The following is a 23,519-nucleotide window of genomic DNA, read 5'->3' as shown; positions in this document are numbered from 1 at the left end:
TCATTTCAACAAGGAAAAACTACACATGCTTACTACACATACTAGAAAGCAAGTAAATATTTTTGGATTTTTAAAGGTTTTGCCAATTTGTATTTGATTTTAGTTATGCGAATTTTTATGGATTTTCAGAATTTTGCAAATTTTTGTTTGATTTCATGTAAGGTTTTGAAAGCAGTAAAGATAGAGTTTGATACAAGGTACCTCTCATGGGGGTCCTCCCCCAAGCTAGCTTCAGGCTCACTACTGCTGGTTGGGATTAAACCCAGCCCAACGGTAGTAGGCCCTCCACTCCTCCTGGGATTGCTGCTGTTGCTGCTCCAGGTTGCAGATCCTCTCGCCTGTGTATCACTGTCAGTTTTGAGTTGACTCTATGTGCTGGCCCAACGACTCGTCGATGTTGATGGTGCACACGTTCAGCTCGCCCATCTGCCGAGTCAGAGTGGCGAATCCTCTGGACGAAGCTGTATGGCGGGGGGACCACTGGAGCTAGAACTGGTGGACCGGTGCCCTGAGGCCTGCCGTGCCCACTCGGTGGAGCTGGTACTCTGCCCTGACGAACCTCCAGCCTCATATTGCTGTGGTTGAGGCTGAGGTTGCTGCTGCATGAACTCCTCCCTTCTGGCCCTGCTTCTTATAACCCTGCCAGGAAGACCAGAAACACTATGCCTACGGCTCTCCTCTTGTGGAACAAGAGGGATGGTTAGCGAACGGCAGTTATACAGATGATACCCCGCGTTTGGCAATGGGATTTCATTTGCATAACCAAGCGAAAAGAAAATCAAGGAGTCATCCGGGCCTTTCTTGAGTGTGTGGCCTTGAACCAAGTATGCCTCATCGATCATAACACGGGGCTCCTCAATGAAGGGAACGGGGTTCCCATCTACGATTCCCATGTTTGATGCGATGCAGGTGATCAAAGAAGTGCATTCAATAGGACCTGTCATTCGAAAATTTGTGAGCCATTGCTTAACCATTGCTTGTGCTGGAGAGATTCGGATTTTGTTGACCATGGCGTATAATATCATCAACTCATCGTTCCGCACTGGTCGAGGATCATCTTTTGGAAAGAGAGTGATAGCCACCCACTTGTGCATCAAACGAAGAGTCGGATTTTGAATGTCATTGCACCGAGGTGCAAACTTGCCATGAACAACTTGACCCGAAATCAAACCCCAAAGCTCATGTCGATCAAAACCGCGGCAAGCTTTTGCAAGGGAAACTGGCAAGCGCGCGCTAAAACCAAGGAGGTGACTGAAATTTCTCCAATTAAAATAGCGTTCAACTCCAAAAAGTCGGAAAGAAACACCATCGTCCACCTCCCAAAGAGTGCAAAGAAACTGGATGGTGAGGAGACATGAACCATTCTCCTTAACGGGCACAAAACCATCTCATCCAACCGCATGCCAAACACGAGCGAAGTCAATGTCCATACCTGTTTTTTTCGAGAAGGTCCGGATCGAAGGCTCTGGTATGACCAAAGCTTCGATTCTTGATCATGGCGTAGGCTTGACGCTCGCGGTCATCTTGCAAGTCGAGGTATGGTGCATCATCTTCATATATCTCCATGTCCTCGGCTTGTGGTTCTGCAGCTTGCTCCTCGAACTGTTCTTCTTGTTCAGTCTTGCTCATAATCCATTGTAGTCGGTGTTGGTGCAGGTTCGGGGGAATGATGAGAGCTCGACTCGCCCTGCGAATGGGACGAGCCCAACCTCGTCATCCTCTTGAGAGCTCCGGAAATTTTCCGCCCTGGACCTCTCATGCTTGCAACAAGAATGAACGAGAACGAACGAGAACAACTCGATTCAGGCTACATTAGTGAAATGAAAATGAAACTCTTACCCAAAAGTTGTTCCTCCAAATATGTGATCAATCTTGCAGCAAAGAAATGAGAGAGAGAGTGTGTTCTTGCAATCAAACTTGGGTCGAAATCCAAAGGAAACCCGAGCAAGAATGTGTGAGAGGGAGTGGGAGTGGAGAGAGTGAGCATGAGAGCTCATCACCCCTCTCTCGGCCTCTATTTAAAGGAATTTGGGCGAGTGCACCCGAGGAAGAGCCAGGCACAACGGTCAGGTAGCCGTTGGAGAAGGTGTGGCCCAGGAGCCGTTGGTCCTGGGTCGGCCGACCTATGGGGTTGGCCGTCCCTAGGGTGGGCCCCCTGGTGTCCCCCTTCGGCCAGATGCTTCCTCAACGGTTATGAACTTTGGAAATATGGTGCACGGCCAAAAGTTTGCTCAAAAAGATGTTCAAATTATTTTTCCCAAAGGATTTTAAAACTCAGAAAATATTTTTGGTCTTTCTGTAAAAAGGGAAAAGTGCTAGAAAAATTCCAGCATGTAGAAAATAATTTTGAAAATTTCGAACATGCAGTGGAGAAAAATAAATAAGGTGCAAAGAAAATGTTAAAAAGCGGATGAAACAAACATGAGATAAATACCAATTTACTTTTGGCAAGGGCGCGTCGTTTAAATTCCGACGTGCACGACTTTTCTCCATCGTTCTTACCGTTCGTCGGCTCGTCCTGGAGAACTGGACGAGGCCGAACTCTTGACCTTCCTCCACACCTTCTTTTCCTTCTTCTTTCTTTTAGGTGCGGAGGGTCGTTGTTCTGGCTGGGGTTCTGGTGGACCCCAGAGTGCTTGCCCTTCACTGTCTTGTTGGATCATGAAGCACTGCTCTTCCTTCTTCTTGAACCTGAAAAACATATCCTCCCTTCCGACACGGAAACGGATTTCTCCCTTTCCGACATCGATCCTTGCCTTGGCAGACCTTAGAAAAGGTCGCCCAAGTACGAGGTCGACTCCGAGGTCGCCCTCCATATCCATTACCACAAAGTTGGCAAGGATGAAGGAGTCTCGTACTCATACGAAAATGTGTTCGGCTATCCCTTCGGGATACTGAATGGTTGAATCTGCAAGCTGTACGAGCATAGTTGTTGGGGAAAGAGCAGGATATTCAAGTGCTTCATATATTACCCTGGGCATTATATTCACGCTTGCCCCTAGATCGCATAGGCATCGCTCGAAGTGTTTGATGTAGATCGAGCAGCTGATCATGGGGACCCCTGGATCCTCTTGCACCGCTGCCACCATGCCATCCCAAACGTCGTTCCTTGGGGGATTGTACCTACCTGCATGTTTATTGCGTGGTGGCCTCCGGGACGAGTTACCCCGTCCGGTAGACACCATGCTGACATTTTCAACGGGAGACTCGGGTTGCCCCGGGATCTTCCTGCTCTCAACAGCAGGTAACGAAGTAGCAATTTGTGCAAGCTGGGTTTCGATCATTTTGTTGAAACTTAACTGGTTTTTAAGAGTAGAAGACAAAGCTTCAAGCTTAACATTTAAACTTTCTAGGAATTTATCATTGGCCAAAAGCTTTTTATTTATATTTTCGTTGATTTTAACTTGGCCAAGAACAAGTTCTCTCAAGGGAGGTTGGTTTGAATTGAAATTCGAATTATAAGAAGGATTGTAGTTATTACCTCCCTGAAAAGGTGGACGTGGCTGGTTCCACCCCTGGCCTCCTTGTGGTGGACGGTACCCGTTGTTGTTGTTGTTGTTGTTGTTGTTGAGGTACGCGCAGTCTTCATGGGTTTCGGGGCAGTCGTTCCCCGAATGTCCATTGTTGCCGCAGACTTCGCACGTGAAGTGCGAACCCATGGCGTAAACAGGAGCATGGATCGGTTGTTTGCTCCCTTCCTCAATCTTCTTGATTAGGAGGTCCAGCTTCGTGGCAATCATATCCGTCTCTTTGACGGTATGCATGCCATTTGTATGGTTTTGGAGTCGTTCATCGCTCCACCCCTGATTGGAGACCATCTTCTCGACCAATTCTTTTGCTTTGGCGATAGTCAGGTCGAGGTAGGCTCCTCCAGCAGCAGCATCAATGTTGGCTCGAGATGTCATTGTGAGCCCGTTGTAGAAGCTTTGCAGGATGAGCCACTCGTCCATGCCATGATGAGGACAGGCCAAGATGTATTCCTGCAGCCTGTCCCAAGCTTCTGGGATGGATTCCATCCCTGTCTGCTGGAAACTTGAAATTCTCCCGCGCAGGGCATTTGTTTTGCCCAGTGGAAAGAATTTTGCGAGGAACGCTTTGGAGCATTTGGCCCAGGTGTCGATGTCCTTTTCCTTGTAAAACCACTATTTTGCCTTCCCCAGCAGGGAGAAGGGAAACAGACGAAGCTTGATAACATCGGCGGTGACACCCCATATGAAAACAGTGTCGCAGAGCTCCAAAAAGTTCTGCAAATGTGCATTTGCGTCCTCATTCGGCTTGCCACAGAATGGGCTAACCTGCACCATGTTGATGAGGCTTGATTTTAGCTCGAAGTTCACGTCGCCGACGTTGATGTTGGGGCCAGTGGCCACATTGTCGGTGGAGGGGACGGAGAACTCGCGGAGAGTCTTTTCAGCCATAGCCTCAAGAACGAGTGGTGCTTCCTGAATGGGTTCCTGTGCCGGGAGGATAACGAGAGGAGGAACGATGCGAGGTCGTGCCCTTCTCACGAGCCTCTCTGGATTGTCTGTGTAGTTTTCCGGCAGGGAGAAACTAGTCTTACACTATCCCTGTCTTCTTTCAAATAAAAAATAAAAGAAGACATAAAGTGACATTAGCCTGAAAGAGTAAAGATTATATCCTGAGTACAAGGTCTAAGTTAATGTCAGCACAATATCTTTGTTCACATGCCATCCCCGGCAATGGTGCCAGAAATGCTTGTTGACATTTCTTAGCGCAATCACTAGGAATGGTTAATCCTTAGCAACAGCGCCAGAAATGCCTATTGGCAGTCCTTAGTGCAATCACTAGAAATGAGGGCACCGAACCCATCCTAGCAACTGCACCCAAGGGGTGCCACTCTCGTGGTATAATCAAAATGATTACAGATGGATCCGCAAGCGCACGGATATACCGTTGTAGCATTTCACCTGGAGAGTAAGGGTATCGTTATTTATTTGTGTCCCAAAGGATGGCAGCGGTAAAGTTATTGTACTCAACATTAACCATGACATTGTGCCTCAAGCAATAAGCAATACTCTAACAGGGGTAAGTACAAATAAAGAATGAGGAAGAGTAATGTGACACAGCACACATCCACACTCCAAGAGGAAGGAATAAAGGAGAGAAACTATAAAACAAAGAACTACTCTATCCTATGTCAAGTCAGCTGGAGCTTAGGCTAGGTTAGGTGTCCTAGTGCTTCTATTTAAAGCTGGGATCATGTTAGATCATGGTTAGGACTGCAGGTGCCAGAAAAATGGAATAGCGAGGAGAAGCTCCCGCACCAGAATACATCCAGTCTCGTTACCTCTTTGCATGAACTCCTACACCGAATCCGAATGTCGGGAAGTACGCTAAACGCATCACCGCTGTTACGCCAGATGGATAGGGCTGTCACCACCTGCCATCTACCCCAGTCACACCATGGAGCACGGTCATATCCGAACGATCCCACATACCCGAGCACCACGCTCGTGTATGAAGTCACTACTCTAGTGCCCCCAGGTATCCCACCCTTCGGATGGACGAGTAAAACATTAGAGCAAGCCCGAAAACACAACGAACCTCTATCTGTACCCGGATCATCTGGCCTAACCAAGACCGTAGCATAACTTATGAACGAACTAAGCATGGATTGATAAACTATCAAGATAGTAAAGCAACCATGGCAAAACTCTATATTATGAATAGAAGTCTGACAAGTCGGATACAAAGCCATACCAGGAGCCGAGGATTGCTCAACGACCCCGAGGACGACTTGCTCGCTAAAGAGAACTAGTCTAGCTCCACTACCTAGCTAAGAGAGCAAGAGAGAGGAGAGCCTTCTTGGAGCGAATGGAATGAAGTGTGTGTGTGTGTGTGTTGAGGGGGGTGGAGGAGAGGCCTATTTATAGCTCTAGAGGTCGGTTTCTCGCCAACACACATATGGAAGGTGATCAGGTGCCTTGGCAGCCACTCCTCCTCGAAGTGCACCTGGACGGGAACCAGGCCAGGTTCGGCCGACCCAGGGGGTCGCCTGACCCCACCTAGCAGCCTCTCGGCCTGATCTTCTACTAGATGGTATATTCTTTGATCCTTATCCTTATCCTCTGGCGCATCTTGCGTGGAGGCCCCGTTTCCTCTGACATGTGGGCCCTCTTTGTAAGGGTGTGACGCCGGATGTGATATTCTGCGTAGTTGTATGGCGTCTGCTGCGTGTTTTCGTCTTATTCCGCTCCTGCTCATCTGAAATGTACAAAACTCGAAAACAACTGTGGAGCGAGGTTAGTGATACAAATATGTGAGTAAGGCATGTAGTTTTCTTCTATTATTGAGTATAGTTGACGAGTGAAAATGGCACTTAAGCACCGTCAACAACTCCCCCAAGCTTGCCCTTTGCTCGTCCCGAATAAAGTTTTAGACATAGGTTGTTGATCAGGAGTTGCTACAATATCGCATTCCTGACTTATGCCCAAGGCACACCCGAGTGTTCTTACCTTTATTCTGAATAAGTTGGCCTTGTTCGCACCTTTTACCTTATTCATGTGGGGCTTATAGCATCATCCTCATCTTTGGCGGTTGAGGGTCAGAACGGCTTGTAGAGTACCACTTACCACTCCTTTGTTCAACCGGCAATCCGGAGGTTTTATAAAGTTTTTGAAAATAAAATTGTAGTTCCTCGGGTGATCTCTCGGGTCGCTCAATGTGTTTAATTCCTCACCAAGGCCTTTTTATGCGCATTTCTTTTTCCATCCAACTTCTAATGGCTTCTTTTTTGTGGATCTGTAGGTATGGAGGATATAATGGCAAACTTGCTTCTCATATTTCGCTAAGTCAAAGACCGGATCCACAGGAGAAACAAGTCATAATCCTTGATCAAGATGTGCAAGTGTGTGGATATTTCTGGTGGATGGTGGATGAAACTCCTTCATATGAATTCTTTCCCTTATAATTTTTTTTTGGTATGGGCTATATTTTCTCTTTCTTTTTTTTCTTTTTTTTGACACACCTTGTGGGCATATGGCATACCTTCTTTGGGTATGCATCTTCTCTCTCTCTTTTTGACATGTCTTGTAGGCATGTGGCATACCTTCTTTGGGTATGCATCTTTTATTTCTTTTTGTATAGCCCATACATCATGATGATAACTTTGGAGAGAGATAAACATGGTACAATATGGAGTTTTATTTGTGGATGGATGGATGTACTTGCTATCTTCCAGGTGTTAGAAGTATAGCATGTGAGTGGTCGTGTACGTGATCTTGATCATGGGCGTATAAAGTGATTCTCACAAAGGGTCACAACAATTTGACAAAGCTCAATGAGAAGACAAGTTGCATATGTGGAAAGTCGAAACCGGTCATACACTATCCTATTTTCATATCAACAAAGACAAGAAAACAAAGCCAAGTTAGCCTGTTTAGCAAGCGAATACAAATTTTGATTTTGTTCATAACTTTGTCTATATACTTCAATCTGTGCCTTCTCTGGCAACGGCGCCAAAATGCTTGTTGGCGCCTACCAACATCACCACCGAGAAAGCAACGATGACGCCCGCAGACGCCAATTTGGGGTGGCAGTATTTCATGAACCACGAATAAATCCGTAATCGCACGGAATACCGCTGTAGCATTTTACCCGAGAGTATACCGGGGTGTCATTTATATTTCCGCAGGGAAGACGGTGAGTGAAGAGATATAGACTAGTGGATGAACTTTATCTAGATTGGATATTCTCATGCATAAACAGGGGTAAGATATATAACATGGTAGGAGGTAGTGTGACACACAGACAAACTACCTTCTGGATAAATAAATAAACGAAAAGATAAAAGATGCTCTAGACCGGGAGCAAGGCAGAAGTTAGAGCTCGAGTCAACTGTGCTAGGCTAGCTATATCTATGCCATCTTATGGTTAGATCGTCAGAGATTAAACTACACAACAGGGAGACCGCTATCGAAGTAACGAGAGAAGCCCGTACACCCCGGCGGCTTTATGCACCTCCTACCTCCCATATCGAACGTGGAGGATTACTAGGACTCGAACAGGGCTGTCACCACCTGCCGGCTACCTCTACAAACCGTGGGTATAGTTGACATCCAGCAACTTTTAGCTAATCTAGACACTATGTCTACACTAGTAAGCGATACTCTAGTGTCCCGCGCGGAGCCCCCACCCTCCGGATGGACAGACATCACACTAGAGCAAACATACAAATACTGGAGCAGTTGATAGAGTTCTAAGGCCGATATGTTAACCATCGCAAGCACAAGGCGATCATGCAATGCAAGCATTGAACAATAACGCAACCATATCAAGAAGCATATATCCGATAACTCAGAACATACTTCAAGCAGATATCGGTAACCATAGTCTAATTCTATTACAAACAACTGAATATTACAAGAGAGAGCTAGAGATGAACCCATACCAGAACTCTCGAGCAACTCCGGCGTCTCGATGACTCCAAGACTTCTTCTAAACTCCACTAAGCCTAAAGACTAAGCAAGAAGTGAGTGAGGTGAGGTGTGTGTGTCCTATTCTCTACCCCCCTTGTATTTATAGCAAGGAGCCACGGGATAAACCTGCAGAACCGACCTAGGGGACCTATGAGGAGGCAACACGTGGCTTGGATGAGGCGGTGGGGCCCACAGGCCAGGTCGGCCGACCAGGTTGGTCGGTCGGCCTGCCCGAGGTGCCAACCGCCCCCAGCTTCGTCCAGCAGGCTATCCTAGGCCTTTTTGTCCTAACCCCACTCGTCTTGGTCTGTCTTGAGTGGTCTGAACTGGGTACTTGGGCTACACTTGGTCCATTTGAGCCTGAATCGTCGCTCTAATATTTTCTGTGATTTTATGTCGGGCCAAAGTGTGCTTGCAACCTGCATATTAGCTCAAAAACACGACTTGAATTTTCTAGAAGGTGAAGTGTGATTTAGAGACTTTATTGGATAAAGATGCGTGAAAGAAATGCAAACTCTCATGATATGCTGATCAAGTTGACACCTGGAAATGGTCGTTAGTGAGCGTCAACAATCCCCTCTTTGACTTTACAATATATGGAATGCAAGTATGCTCTGTTCTTATCCTACCTTGAGCTCCATAAAGGCTTTTTAGCAGTAGGAAAGACCGAAGGCAGATTCTGCCCTGGTGAGGATAATAAAAGTTGAGTGCTTCGAGAGAATCATCCCGGGAACTTTGCCATGTTTTCAAAAATATATCTCCAGATGGATTGCAGATCGAAGAACAAGTAAGTACTATTTTATACACCGTTCTAACTATCAACGTCCCAAGACAAGGAGACAGCTAAGAAGTCCCATGAAGGAGTAAGGTACTTGTGCAAAGGTATGATAGCCAACTCATTTAAACTTATAGATGAATATTTTTGCTTCAGACTATGACATGACAGGTAAGGTATTAGTCAAAGTGATTTTCTGATCAACAACCTGATTTGTCCTACTTTGCTCAGGACGAGCAAAGGACAGCTTGGGGGGATCTTGTTGACGCTCACTAACGACCATTTTCAGGCGTCAACTTGATCAAAAAATCATGAGCGTTTGTATTTCTTACACGCATATTTATCCAATAAAATTCCTAAACCACACTTCAGCTTCTAGGAAATGCAAGTTGTTTCTGAGCTAATATGCAGGTTACAAGCACACTTTGGCTCGACATAAAATCACAAAAAATATTAGAGCATCGATTCAGGCTCAATTGGACCAAGTGTATCCTAAGAACCGAAGCAAAACCAGTTAAGACAATGCAAGCCCCAGTGTTTAGACAAGGTCAGGCCCAAACAAGCCCAACCCCGGGCAGTTGGGGGCGGTGAGCTCCACCAGCAGGCCGGCCAACCACCCTGGTCAGCCGACCGGCCCTGGACCCCACCGCCTTAAACCTGCCACGTGGCGATGTCTCATAGGCTCCCAATGGCGGTTCACCGAGGATTGCAGCTTCTCACCCCGTGGCTCCCTACTATAAATATAAGGGGAGGGGTAGAGATTAGAACACACACATCTCTCCACACTCACCTCTCTTGCTTATCTTGCATAGTCTTTAGGCTTAGTGGAGTTTGGGAGAAGTCTAGGAATCATCGAGTCACCGGAGTTGCTCGACAGTTCTGGTATGGGTTTGTCTCTAGCTCTCTCTTGTAATATCTGGTTGTTTGTAATAGAATTAGACTATGGCTACCGATATCTGCTCGAAGTATGTTCTGAGTTATCGGATATATGCTTTTTGATCTGGTTGCGTTATTGTTCAATGCTTGCATTGCATGATCGTCATGTGCTTGCGATTGTTAACATATCGGCCTTAGAACTCTATCAACTGCTCCAGTATTCGTATGTTTGCTCTATTATGATGTCTGTCCATCCGGAAGGTTGGGGCTCCGCGCGAGATACTATAGTATCACTTACTAGTGTAGACATGGTGTCTAGATTAGCTAAGAGTTGCTGGATATCAACTATACCCACAGTTTGTAGAGGTAACCGGCAGGTGGTGACAACCCTGTTCGAGCTCTAGTAATCCTCCACGTTCGGTATGGGGGGGGTAGGAGGTGCATAAAGCCGCCGGGGTGTACGGGCTTCTCTCGTTACTTCGATAGCGGTCTCCCTGTTGTGTAGTTTAATTTCTGACGATCTAACCATAAGATGACATAGATATAGCTAGTCTAGCACAGTTGACTCGAGCTCTAACTTCTGCCTTGCTCCCGGTTTAGAGCATCTTTTATCTTTTCTTTTTTTATTTATCTAGAAGGTAGTTTTTGTGTGTGTCACACTACCTCTTACCATATTATATATCTTACCCTTGTTTATGCATGAGAATATCCAATCTAGATAAAGTTCATCAACTAGTCTATATCTCTTTATTTACTGTCTTTTCTGCGAAAATATAAATGACACATCGGTATACTTCCGGGTAAAATGCTACAGTGGTATTCCGTACGCTTGCGGATTTATTCGTGGTTCATGAAATACCTGCCACCCCAATTAGTATCTGCGGGCGTCATCGCTGTTTTTCCGGTGGTGACGCTGGTAGGCGCCATCAGCCAGCTTGCTCCCCCCGAGCCACCACTGGCTAAGGAGAAGCGGTGCGAGGCGAAGCTGCGTGCAGTGGAGCAGCACAGTGGCCGCTCGAGACGGAGCAGCAGAGCAACGTTTGGTGCACGCGGCCGCATAAGGTGAGGTGGCGGAACGACACCATGCTCGCCCAAGGCAGAGCCACACGCGGAGCGGCCCCGCAACCACAAGTGGCGGAGCCACGCATGGCGCAGCTTGCACCCACCCGAGGCAGAGGACCCACGCCGGAGTGGCCCTGTGACTACCTGAGGCCGAGCAGCTCACAGCAGAACGGCATGAGGATCTACTGCGACAACCCCCACATGGTGCAGGCAGAGGCAGCCATTGGAGCCCTGAGCTTCCCCTCCCGCCCATGTGGGAACAGCTCGTCTTTTGCTCCATCCTGAGCTTGGGCGCCGGCAGAGAGGGACATAGATTCAGTGCCTTTGCTCTTCAAAGGCATGTTGTACCTTTGGCTTCATATCCACCGCGAATCACACATTCGAAGGCTGCAATGATCTGCAGGTATAATCTTATCCATCCAAGTCTTTTTCTTGGGAGCCAGAAGCAGAAGGGGGAGTTCCGCACCGCGCTGCAACTTAGGAGGTGTGTGGATCAACTAATTCGTTTTATACTTGTAATGACCCTAAAGCTTATGCAAGTGGTGTCTTGAGCAAGGACATCATTATTGCTACGAAAACATGATAGGTTATCCACCTAGACTTAGGATACATCTTAGATTATAAAGAATTTTTTCTTGCTGAAAACCCTTATGTTACACAGCATCCAAAAGAAATGGAGAATAATGGCGGCAACGTAGGAGCAAGTGTGAGGGTTGAAGAGTACAATGTTATTGGCAGTTTTACCCAACTCGCGACTGCTCTAATTTGTGATGATAATATTCTCCATGCTGGCGATCTGTTCTAGTATGTGCAGGTTGGTTAGGTAATATTTTGGACAAGAGTAACTATAGTATTTTGTGAGTTAACTATAGTATTTTGTGGTCTAATTGTACAAGAGAAATGGCCAAGTGATAGTATTTATTGTGTCAAACCATCAATTTAAATGATTGAAAGTGCCATGTATTGGTGGTTGTACTATGAATGTCATTTCAAATGGTTCAAAATGCAAATTTTATTTTATGTTATGTGCATGTTAATCTCTAATGAAGTCTGTATAGGTTGTTGTTTTGCATGCTCAATGTTTAATGCACATTGTCTAAATGATAAGACAAATTGTGTTAGTGGATTTGCTAGGATACAATGGCTTAAAAATACTAAGGGATACAACTTTGCCGTGGGTTCAGTGCCTTTGCTCTTCAAAGGCACGTTGTATCCTAGCAAACTCACTTTTTTCATGAGTAGATCTAAGCAAGATAAAACTAACAAAACAAGTTTTACTATTTTTGGATCTATATTTATTTTTCTATGATTTTTGCAAACTCAAACACACACATGTACAACAAGGATTGTTATTAGCTTCTACCACTGCTCATCTTCTTCATGTCCCCGAACAGACCCACGACGTGCGCGACGCGGCGGACGGCTACGCGGCGAAGCAGGGCCGGAGAGGGGCCGGGGACGCGCGCAAGGCGTGTTCCAGGCGACGGCAAAGCTCACCGACAATGGCACGGGCGGAGAGGAGCGACGACGGGGCGGCGCGACGACGAACGGCGGCAGCAGGCGGAGGGCTGCGCCAACGGCCCTGCAGGGAGGGGGAGGAGGCCTGGTGAGGAGGGAAATCGAGCGAGGGAAGGGAGGAAATGCTCCCCGCGCAAGGAATCGAGAAGTAGCTCACCGGAGACGACGAATCGACGGCGTGGGTAGAGCTTCGACGTGCTCCAATGGTGGCCGGCCGGTGCGGGATCGATTCCGGTCGGGGAAACGCGGGGCTGAGCTCGAGAAAGCTTGGAGTAGGTGCAAGGGAATACGAGGAGGCCCTGGGTGCGCGGAAATCGGAGGACGGTGGCCGGAGTTGTCGGGGCGGCGATGGGGCCGAGCTCTGCTCGAGCTCCAGGAGGAGGAAGATGGGAAGGAGAAGGAGAACACGGCAACGGGGAAGGATAAGGCCGGCGACAGCAGCACGGATAGGGACACGCACGCGTAGAACGAGGATCATCGGCACGTGGAGCGAGAATGACCGGCGGTGGCGACGCGTGCGATGTGGCGCCGAGTAGAACAGAGAGAGGGAGGGAAGGGGAGGCTGACAAGCGGGCCCGGCGAGGGATTTTTATTTATTTATTTTTTTTCTTGGGCTGTGACAACTCTCCCCCCTTAAGAAAATCTCGTCCCGAGATTTTAATAGATAGGATGGAAGGGACAAAACTCCAGGTCGATTGAGGCCATATTCACTCATTGGAAAAGAATTCCGGGTATTCTTGACGTAACTGATCCTCACGCTCCCACGTGGCCTCATCTTCAGAATGATTGCTCCATTGGACCTTTATAAACTTCATCGTGTTACGCTTCACATTTCTTTCATCTCGATCAAGAATGGCTATTGTGTGTTCTTCGTAGGTAAGACCCGGTTGAAGGTCAAGTGACTCAAGGTTAATGGCGTCGGTTGGAACACAGAGACACTTCTTCACTTGAGAGATATGGAAGATATTGTGTACGGCGGAGAGTGATTGAGGGAGTTCCAACTGATAAGCCACTGCTCCAACTTTTTTGGTGATTCGAAAAGGTCTGACATAGCGTGGCGCTAACTTTCCTCTGACTTGAAAATGGCGAGTGCCCTTAAATGGAGAAACCTTGAGATAGACATAATCGCCAACTTTGAGGGGGAGTTATCAGCGACGACGATCAGCATAAGTCTTCTGGCGAGATTGACCAATGCGAAGATTCTCACGAATAATTCTGACTTGGGTTGAAAACAGAAATCATGGCTATACAAGGTGAATTTCAAGGAGCTCGGAAAAACTGAAAAGAAAGGGCATCAAGGCAAGTTTTTCTCAAGAACATTCTTGCTCGATATTGTTTATTAATTGAGTTGCATGATGCAAGATACACATGTTGACATGCCAGTTAGTGTACTAATACCCCTAGAAACTCAAAACTTAAGACAACCCATTCGCATCGTTATTCGTCTAGGGCCTACCCCAAAAAAAATGAGGTAGAGAAAAACATTTTAAGAGTTGCATGAAATGATAGTTGTAGTAGTTCATATCCACACGTACTTAAGCACCAGCGCGCACCCAGTGGTACAGTCGTATGGCTGCAGTCCATACAAGGCCCTAGGTTCCGTCGCGGCACTATAGTTCGTGGAATAATCACCATTACAAAAGAAAATCATAGTGAGCAACCCAAGTAGCACAAATTGAGAGAGAGATTTTTCAGATTTCAAAAACATCAAAAGCTTTACGTAGACATACGAGACACATAACGTTAGTTAGTCTATCACACGGATTTCACTATGTCAAACCCACACCCAAACAACATGTGATTATGCAATGCAACTATGTTGCAACCCTGTTCATGCACGATGGCTATGATGTATGTGATCAAGTTTTTAATGTACTCATATTTATTTGAGCAAGAATGTAAGCGGATCCAATTCAGATATAGGAATCAAGACATTTTGAAAAAAACAAATATGAACGCTAGAAGAACCACAAGATGTTTCTCATCATTAAGGATAGTCGAGATGAATTATCTTCGAGCATTCGAATGAATGGCCTAGAGACGAGGATAATCTGCAGATTTCTCCATACCGTCGTTGAAGCTAACAGTTGTGATGGCAAGAAATCTCAGAAAGGTTTATAGAACCTTAGGAAGTGAAACTTAGATTCAAAACTCTGCACGTCCTACGTTTCTAACCATACTAGGTCTATCAAAAGTGAGATGTGCAAAGGTGTGAAGAGACTTATACGAAAATATTAGCAAACACCCAAAGCAACACAATATGCATGATATGATGCATGCATGCGAAGTATGAATGCAACATGACGTCTCCTCACATCATGAGCACGCTTTAACATTCTAGCACTCACGTTAGTTAGTCTATCACACGGATTTCACTATGTCAAACCCACACCCAAACAACATGTGATTATGCAATGCAACTATGTTGCAACCCTGTTCATGCACAATGGCTATGATGTATGTGATCAAGTTTTTAATGTACTCATATTTATTTGAGCAAGAATGTAAGCGGATCCAATTCAGATATAGGAATCAAGACATTTTGAAAAAAAACAAATATGAACGCAAGAAGAACCACAAGATGTTTCTCATCATTAAGGATAGTCGAGATGAATTATCTTCGAGCATTCGAATGAATGGCCTAGAGACGAGGATAATCTGTAGATTTCTCCATACCGTCGTTGAAGCTAATAGTTGTGATGGCAAGAAATCTCAGAAAGGTTTATAGAACCTTAGGAAGTGAAACTTAGATTCAAAACTCTGCACGTCCTACGTTTCTAACCATACTAGGTCTATCAAAAGTGAGATGTGCAAAGGTGTGAAGAGACTTATACGAAAATATTAGCAAACACCCAAAGCAACATGTTACTTTGCTGTAGATTTATCTATAGATTTATCTTGCAAAAGTGAGTTTAATGCTTATTTATTTGTGCTCTACTCGAAAAATGTCAAAACAAATTTTGTTAGACTCCTTGTGAGGTGTAGTTTTCAGTGGTGCAGCTTGTTCACATGCTTCTTTGCTGTGTATCAAAGTTTTAGTTTGTTTTCTTATACTTTGTCTGAAAATGGTTTAGTATAGAACTTTTTGCTGGAAAGTGGTAAAATGGCAAAACCAGTTTTTTTAGCTTTGTTTTCATGCCTAGTTTCTATGATAATTTTCTTGGATTTGTTTAGTTCATTTTGCATTCCTTTCCCGATTTATCTTGCTTAGAGTAGCTGAAAATTGATCTATTTATGGTTATTTATAGGAAAATGCTTTTGCTGCAAAACCAATTTTCATGAGTTCTTTGCATTGTCCTCTGCATGCTCAAATTATTTCATGATTTATGCTTGTTGTTTAGTTCATTTCTTAATTCTTGCATCGCATTCATGCATTATAGTGACCGAACCGTCGGAGAACGAACCCGTGGAGCCCGCCGAGTTCGTTGAGCCCGAGCCTGGAGTCCCGTTCGTGATCGAGCCCGAAGTTAACCCAGGCAAGCAGCTAAGCATATTCCTTGCACCTGTCTAATCTAATTTAGTTTAGCTATTACACCTGGGTATTGTTGGGCTATATATATATAATGTATGTATTGCATTTTTATACCTATTTTTATGCGTAATCCATCCTTGATTTATTATCCTTGTTCTTGGCACTAGTTAGTTAGTTAATTACCTAACTTAACTAGATGCTTAGCCCTGCTTAGAATACTTCTATTGCTCGCTAGACAGGAATGGTTTGGAGGATCACACTTACCGATAATCCTTGATCGCGCTGGTTTGGTTTGGTGGCCAGTACAGTAATAGTATCGAGATTCGAGCGGAATGGTAGGGCCTAGAGAATGAAATCACATGGGCATAGTCCGCTTGGATCAATTAAGGACCGAGTGGATGCCATCGGCCTTGAGCACCTTTCCGTGCTACCACATATCCAATATAATGGAACGGATGAGCCAATTACCTTCTTTGACTTGATCATTGATGTGCAGTCCTAGATACATGGCTTCGGGCTATGCAGAGAGGCTTAGTGTGTCCCCAGGTGGACCTATGTGTAGGAAAGTTTAGAGATGTCCCTGGTGGAACCAAGTCTCTACTCGTAATCTAGGTGTGAGGTTCAATGATCGAGCCTTGTTGGGAACGGTTGACGTGAGTACCCCCCTTGCCCGGCGTGATCGGTTGGGTGAGTCGCATGGTCCTCGCGTCGTGTGGGTAAAGTAGTACACCCTTGTAAGGTTATAATCAATTCGAATTGCCGCGCTCTCGGATATGAGCAAGCTTTTGGTTCGCCGAATTCCTCTTAGAGAGTTTCGGTATTGTTGGTTTTGGAATCATGTCTTGTCAATGATCTATTGATTATTTATATTACTCTTTTAATCAACTAAAAGTGTTTGGGGTTGGGCAAGATTAATTAATTCTGATAAGTGATAGTGTAGAAAGCTAATGCTTTTGCAATAATTACTTAACCTTAAAGCTTTTACTTGAGCCAAGGCATGATCCTTACTTATTTAATCGCGTAAGTCTTGCGGAGTACCTTTGTACTCAGGGTGCTTTCTAAAACTAGTTGCAGGTGAGCCGGAAGTGGTGTTCGGCCACTTCTACCCCGCTGATCCGAATGCGGGGGAAGAGTAGGTCGTGGTGGCTGTAATGATGTCCTTGAGCAAGGCGTCATTACTTTAGTAAGTCTTTATCGTAATCGAGCTTCGGGAGGGCATGTAAATGCAATAAACTTTATGTTTCTATTTAATATGACTTTCGTGAGCCCAAGGCTTGTAAGTGAAGTTTGAAACCCACCTATGTTGAACTTGTAATATTAAGCTGTGAACTCTGATAGTATAAAACTGCTCTTTGTGGATTTTTTTGGCGATGTATTCGATTGTAAACGGTATGTGCATATGCTTATTCTGGGCGTATGTTGGAGCACATACCGGGACTACCGGATTTGATATTATTTTGGATGAATGACGTGTCGGTTATTCGTGTCTCTAGATGTGGGATAACACGTGGCACGCTCTCCGGCAAGCACGTGTTAACTCTCATCTGGATGATAATGACCGGCGGTTCGTTTAAAATAGTATCAAATTGGGCGGTTCTCACATTGGAGGTTCACATTTACCGTTTATCCTTGATCGCACTGGTTCGGTTGGGTTGTTAAGAGTTTGGTAGTATCGAGATTCGAGCGGAATGGTAGGGCCTAGAGAATGAAATCACATGGGCATAGTCCGCTTGCAGATCCCGAGGCAGATAGCTGACGTTGATTTGTAACGACCCGGCCCAGGATAACGGCTAAGATCTACTCTACACTTTGAGTAAACCACACCTGCTAAATAACTCTCTTGCGCTTTCTTTCTCGCTTCGCGCAAAAGGATCGATCCGGAGTTAACAGCTTCTCGCGACCGGCTATTTAAGCCGGTATGTCTCTTGTTGGGTTTCCCGTATGGGGCTAGACTGGGAATACTGTGCCGGAGCTACAGTATTTTTCGCGCTACAGTAGCCATGCTACAGTAACTCGAATTCAGCCTGGCCCAACTGCCCACGGGCTGTCACAGTCACCCCCATTGAGGACTCGACGTCCTCGTCGAGACATCGAATCAGCTTACCCATACGGGACAAAGGAGCAGGATCCCCTCTCTTGGGCCACGTCCCATACGTCTAGTGCTACGATCCCATGTGCCACGCCCGTGGGTTCACTGCCAGCAGCCCATGTGTGTCCGTCCACATGCTGTTGGCATCTGTGTTTCCACGCGTCGACGTGCTCATGTACGCGCACTTCTACCCGTACGTGGCGTGAAACCGCGAGAGTATGGCTCTGATACCCCTGTAACGACCCGGCCCAGGATAACGGCTAAGATCTACTCTACACTTTGAGTAAACCACACCTGCTAAATAACTCTCTTGCGCTTTCTTTCTCGCTTCGCGCAAAAGGATCGATCCAGAGTTAACAACTTCTCGCGACCGGCTATTTAAGTCGGTATGTCTCTTGTTGGGTTTCCCGTATGGGACTAAACTGGGAATACTGTGCCGGAGCTATAGTATTTTTCGCGCTATAGTAGCCGCGCTACAGTAACTCGAATTCAGCCCGGCCCAACTGGCCACGGGCTGTCACAGCTTGAGTTGACGAGAAGCATAGGCCACTACTCGGCCTTCTTGCATAGGAACACAGCCAAGACCGATGCGAGAAGCATCGCAATAAACATCGAAACTCTTGGAAATATCTGGCTGAGCAAGAACTGGAGTAGTAGTGAGGCAATCCTTAAGGGTTTGAAAGGCTTCTTCACAGGCTGGGGACCACTCAAACTTGACCCCATTCTTCAATAACTCGGTCATAGGCTTCGCAATTTTAGAAAAGTTCTCTATGAACCGGCGGTAATATCCCGCAAGTCCAAGAAAACTCCGGATCTCATGGACATTCTGAGGTTGCTTCCAATCAAGAACATCTTGCACCTTACTAGGATCTACAGCAATACCATCCTTGGAGAGGACATGACCAAGGAAAGATACTTTTTCAAGCCAAAACTCACCTTTGCTGAACTTGGCATAAAGATGATGCTCTCTAAGCTTTTGGAGGACGATATGAATATGACGAGCATGATCTTCTTTGGTCTTGGAATAAATAAGAATATCATCGATAAAGATGATCACAAAGACATCAAGTTCCTCCATGAAGATGCTATTCATCAGATACATGAAATAAACTGGTGCATTGGTGAGGCCGAAGGACATGACAGTGAATTCATAGTGACCATATCTAGTAGAGAAAGCCGTTTTTGGAATATCTTCTTTCCGGATCTTGATTTGATGATAACCTAACCTTAAATCAATCTTTGAGAAATAACGAGCTCCCGAGAGTTGATCAAATAAGATATCAATTCGAGGAAGAGGATATTTGTTCTTGATAGTGATTTCGTTTAACGGACGGTAATCAACACACATCCGTAAACTATCATCTTTCTTCTTCACAAAAAGAGCCGGGCATCCCCAAGGAGAGGAACTCGGATGAATGAAACCCTTATCCAACAGAATCTTGAGTTGTTTCTTCAATTCCTTTAACTCATTGGGAGGCATTCGGTAAGGCTGTCTAGAGATAGGAGCAGTCCCGGGCATGAGCTCTATAATGAATTCCACCTCACGATCAGGAGGCATACCCGGTAATTCTTCTGGAAAGACATCCGGATACTCACAAACCATGGGAATATCTTCCAACGCCGTGGATTTGGTACTCGCCAAGGCATATAAACAAGATTCCACCTTGGCAAGAGACAGTAAAACTCTACTCCCACAAGGGTGTAAAAGATCAATGGTACGGGGCCCACATTTGATAACTCCATCATGCTTACCCAACCAATTCATCCCAAGAATCACATCTAACTCCATCTTGTCTAGAATGAGAAAATTGGCTCGAAAAGTAACTCCCTCAATGAGAATTGGAACCTCACTAGCAAAGTGTCTGGCAATAATTTCCCCACCCGGTGATTCTATATGATATGGCACTGGTAGGTTTTGCATCTCAAGCTTACTATGCAGCATAAATTTCTTGCTGATGAAAGAAAAAGTTGCTCCAGAATCAAAAAGAACACTTGCAGGGTGAGAGTTGATTAGGAGCGTACCCATGAGGACTTCGGCATTCTCCGGAATTTCTTCGGCGGTGGTGTAGTTGAGGCGGCCACGTTTAGGAGCTTGTTGTGGCTTAACTTCTTGACGTTGTGCTTGAGATAGAGGATTTTTAGGCCTGGGTGCATTGAAGGCACCACCACGCCTTGGAGAGGGGCAATCCCTGGAGAAATGACCTGTGCCACCACAATTGAAGCACGGACCCTTTGCGGTAACACCTGGGTTGTTCCAATAGGCATTGACCGGCCTAGGAGCTTGTCCTTGGGGAGGTTGAGGGTGGTGCACAATCCACATAGGGCGAGGAGCTTGAGCACCCGGTGCCCGAGGTGGAAAAGGAGAAGGCCCCAGACGTGGACGTGAGGAGCTACCGCCCGCAGAGGTAGGAGCAGGACGCTTGTTCTTTGCCTCAAGATTCTTCATCTTGTGCTCAGCTCTGATAGCGATATTCACCAAGTCATTGAAGTCTTCAAACTTGGTAGTGGAGAGCTTATCTTGTAACTCTGCGGAGAGCCCATCGTACAGGCGTTCTTGCTTCTTGGCATCGGTAGCCACTTCTTCAGGTGCATATTGGGAGAGGGTGTTGAAGGCGTTGACATAGGTCATCACATCACGACTTCCTTGAGTGAGATTCAGAAATTCCTTCTTCTTGATGTCCATGATACCCTTGGGAATATGGAAGGAGCGAAAAGCTGTGCAGAACTCCTCCCATGTGAAGCGGTAGTTGGCAGGGTGAGATGCCTTGAAGTTCCGCCACCAAGCCCCAGGGGCATCATGAAGTTGATGAGCAGCAAAAAGAACCTTCTCATGGGGCTCACACTCAATAAGACCAAGCTTCTCTTCAATCACATTGAGCCAGAAATCCGCATCCAGAGGATCTTTGGAGATCGGCGGGGTAGAAGTGGCCGAACACCACTTTCGGCTCACCTGCAACTAGGTTTAGAAAGCAACCTGAGTACAAACGGTACTCGCAAGACTTACGCAATTAAATAAACAAGGATCATGCAAAGGCTCAAGTAAAAGCTTTAAGGTTAAGTATTTATTGCATAAGCATTTGTTCTCTACACTATCACCTATCAGAATTAATTAATCTTGCCCAACCCCAAACACTTTTAGTTGATTAAGAGAGTAATATAATCTATAACTGATCATAGCTGTAACATGAACCAATCCCATCATAATCGAAATTCTACGAGGAGTTCATGGGATAATGAGCTTGCTCATAACCGAGAGCGCGGCAATTCGAATTGATTATAACCTTGCAAGGGTGTACTACTTTACCCACATGACGCAAGGACCATGCGACTCACCCAACCGGCCAAAGTTGGATAAGGGAGTACTCGCGTCAACCGTTCCCAACATGGCTCGATCATTGAAATCTTCACACCTAGCTTACGCGTAGAGACTTAGTTCCACCAGGGACATCTCTAAACTTTCCTACACATAGGTCCACCTGGGGACACACTAAGCCTCTCTGCATAGCCCGTAGCCACGTAGCTAGGACTGCACATCAATGATCAAGTCAAAGAAGGTAATTGGCTTATCCGTACCATTATATTGGATATGTGGTAGCATGGAAAGGTGCTCAAAACCGACGTCGTCCACTCGGTCCTTAATCGATCCAAGCGGACTATGCCCATGTGACTTCATTCTCTAGGCCCTAACATTCCGCTCGAATCTTGGTACTCCCACTTCATCACCACCCAAACCGAACCAGTGCGATCAAGGATTATCGGTAAGTGTGATCCTCCAAACCATTCCTGTCTAGCGAGCAATATGAGTATTCTAAGCAGAGCTAAGCATCTAGTCAGATTAAGTTATTAACTGTCTAACTGGTGCCAAGGATATGAATAAACGAATCAAGGAAGGAGAATGCATGAAAATAGGTACAAGAATGTAATACGTACATAGTATATATATAACCCAACAATACCCAAGTGAGATAACTAAACTAATCAAATTAAATAGGTGCAAGGGATTATGCTTAGCTGCTTGCCTGGGTTAACTCCGGGCTCGACCACGAACGGGATTCCGGGTTCCGGCTCGACGGATTCGGTGGGCTCCTCGGGTTCGACCTCCGACGGTTTGGTCACTATAATGCATGAATGAGATGAATGCATTAGCATGATGCTATGCTTATGCACGAGTGATATGACAAGTACAAAGAATGCCACCATGCGATGATGCACAAACGTAACACACGCGATGACCATGATCCCTATTGAACATGCGATCGGCAAACTAGTGCGAGAAATAAGAAACAAACTTACACCACAAGCAAAAATCATAAATTAAATTGAGCATGTAGATGACATTACAAGGGAACTCATGGAAATTGGATTTGCAGCAAAAGGATTTTTCTAGAATTAATCATAAATATATCAATTTTTAGCTACTCTAAACAAGATAAATCAAAAAGAACGTGCAAACGAGTTCAAACAATTTCCATAAAATTTGCACAGGAACTAAACATGTAAACAAGGCTAACAAAAGTGGTTTTGCCATTTTATCATTTTCAGAAAATATTTATGCAATAAACAACATTTCAGACAGCAAGCATGAAATCGAAACAAAACCCTAACCAACATGCGAGATTCATGCAAGCAAGTTGTACCACTGGAAAGAACATTTCACAAGGAGCCTAACAAAATTTGGTTTGGCATTTTTAGAGCATCACACAAATAACTAAGCATTTAACTCACTTTTGCAACATTAAACCACAAGTAAATCTACAGGACAGTAACATGCAAAACTATATTTTTCATGAGTAGATCTAAGCAAGATGAAACTAACAAAACAAGTTTTACTATTTTTGGATCTATATTTATTTTCTATGATTTTTGCAAACTCAAACACACACAAGTACAACAAGGATTGTTATTAGCTTCTACCACTGCTCATCTTCTTCATGTCCCCGAACAGACCCACGACGTGCGCGACGCGGCGGACGGCTGCGCGGCGAAGCAGGGCCGGAGAGGGGCCGGGGACGCGCGCAAGGCGTGTTCCAGGCGATGGCAAAGGCGGAGAGGAGCGACGACGGGGCGGCGCGACGACGAACGGCGGCGGCGGGTGGAGGGCTGCGCCAACGACCCTGCAGGGAGGGGGAGGAGGCCTGGTGAGGAGGTAAATCGAGCGAGGGAAGGGAGGAAATGCTCCCCGCGCAAGGAATCGAGAAGTAGCTCACCGAAGACGACGAATCGACGGCGTGGGTAGAGCTTCGACGTGCTCCAATGGTGGCCGGCCGGTGCGGGATCGATTCCGGTCGG

General features: G+C 45.7%; 1 non-coding gene across 1 annotated transcript; it reads left to right on the top strand.

The window, feature by feature from the left end:
- Positions 1-3,948: 3,948 nt before the first annotated feature.
- LOC120684127 lies at positions 3,949-4,057 on the top strand. Its single transcript, XR_005679109.1, has one exon. It is a non-coding gene; the product is annotated as a small nucleolar RNA R71 (small nucleolar RNA).
- Positions 4,058-23,519: the final 19,462 nt, after the last annotated feature.

The sequence above is a fragment of the Panicum virgatum genome, chromosome 7N (genome assembly GCF_016808335.1).
Source record: "Panicum virgatum strain AP13 chromosome 7N, P.virgatum_v5, whole genome shotgun sequence".
Taxonomy (NCBI): Eukaryota; Viridiplantae; Streptophyta; class Magnoliopsida; order Poales; family Poaceae; genus Panicum; species Panicum virgatum.
This window is presented reverse-complemented; position numbering and strand designations above follow the sequence as displayed.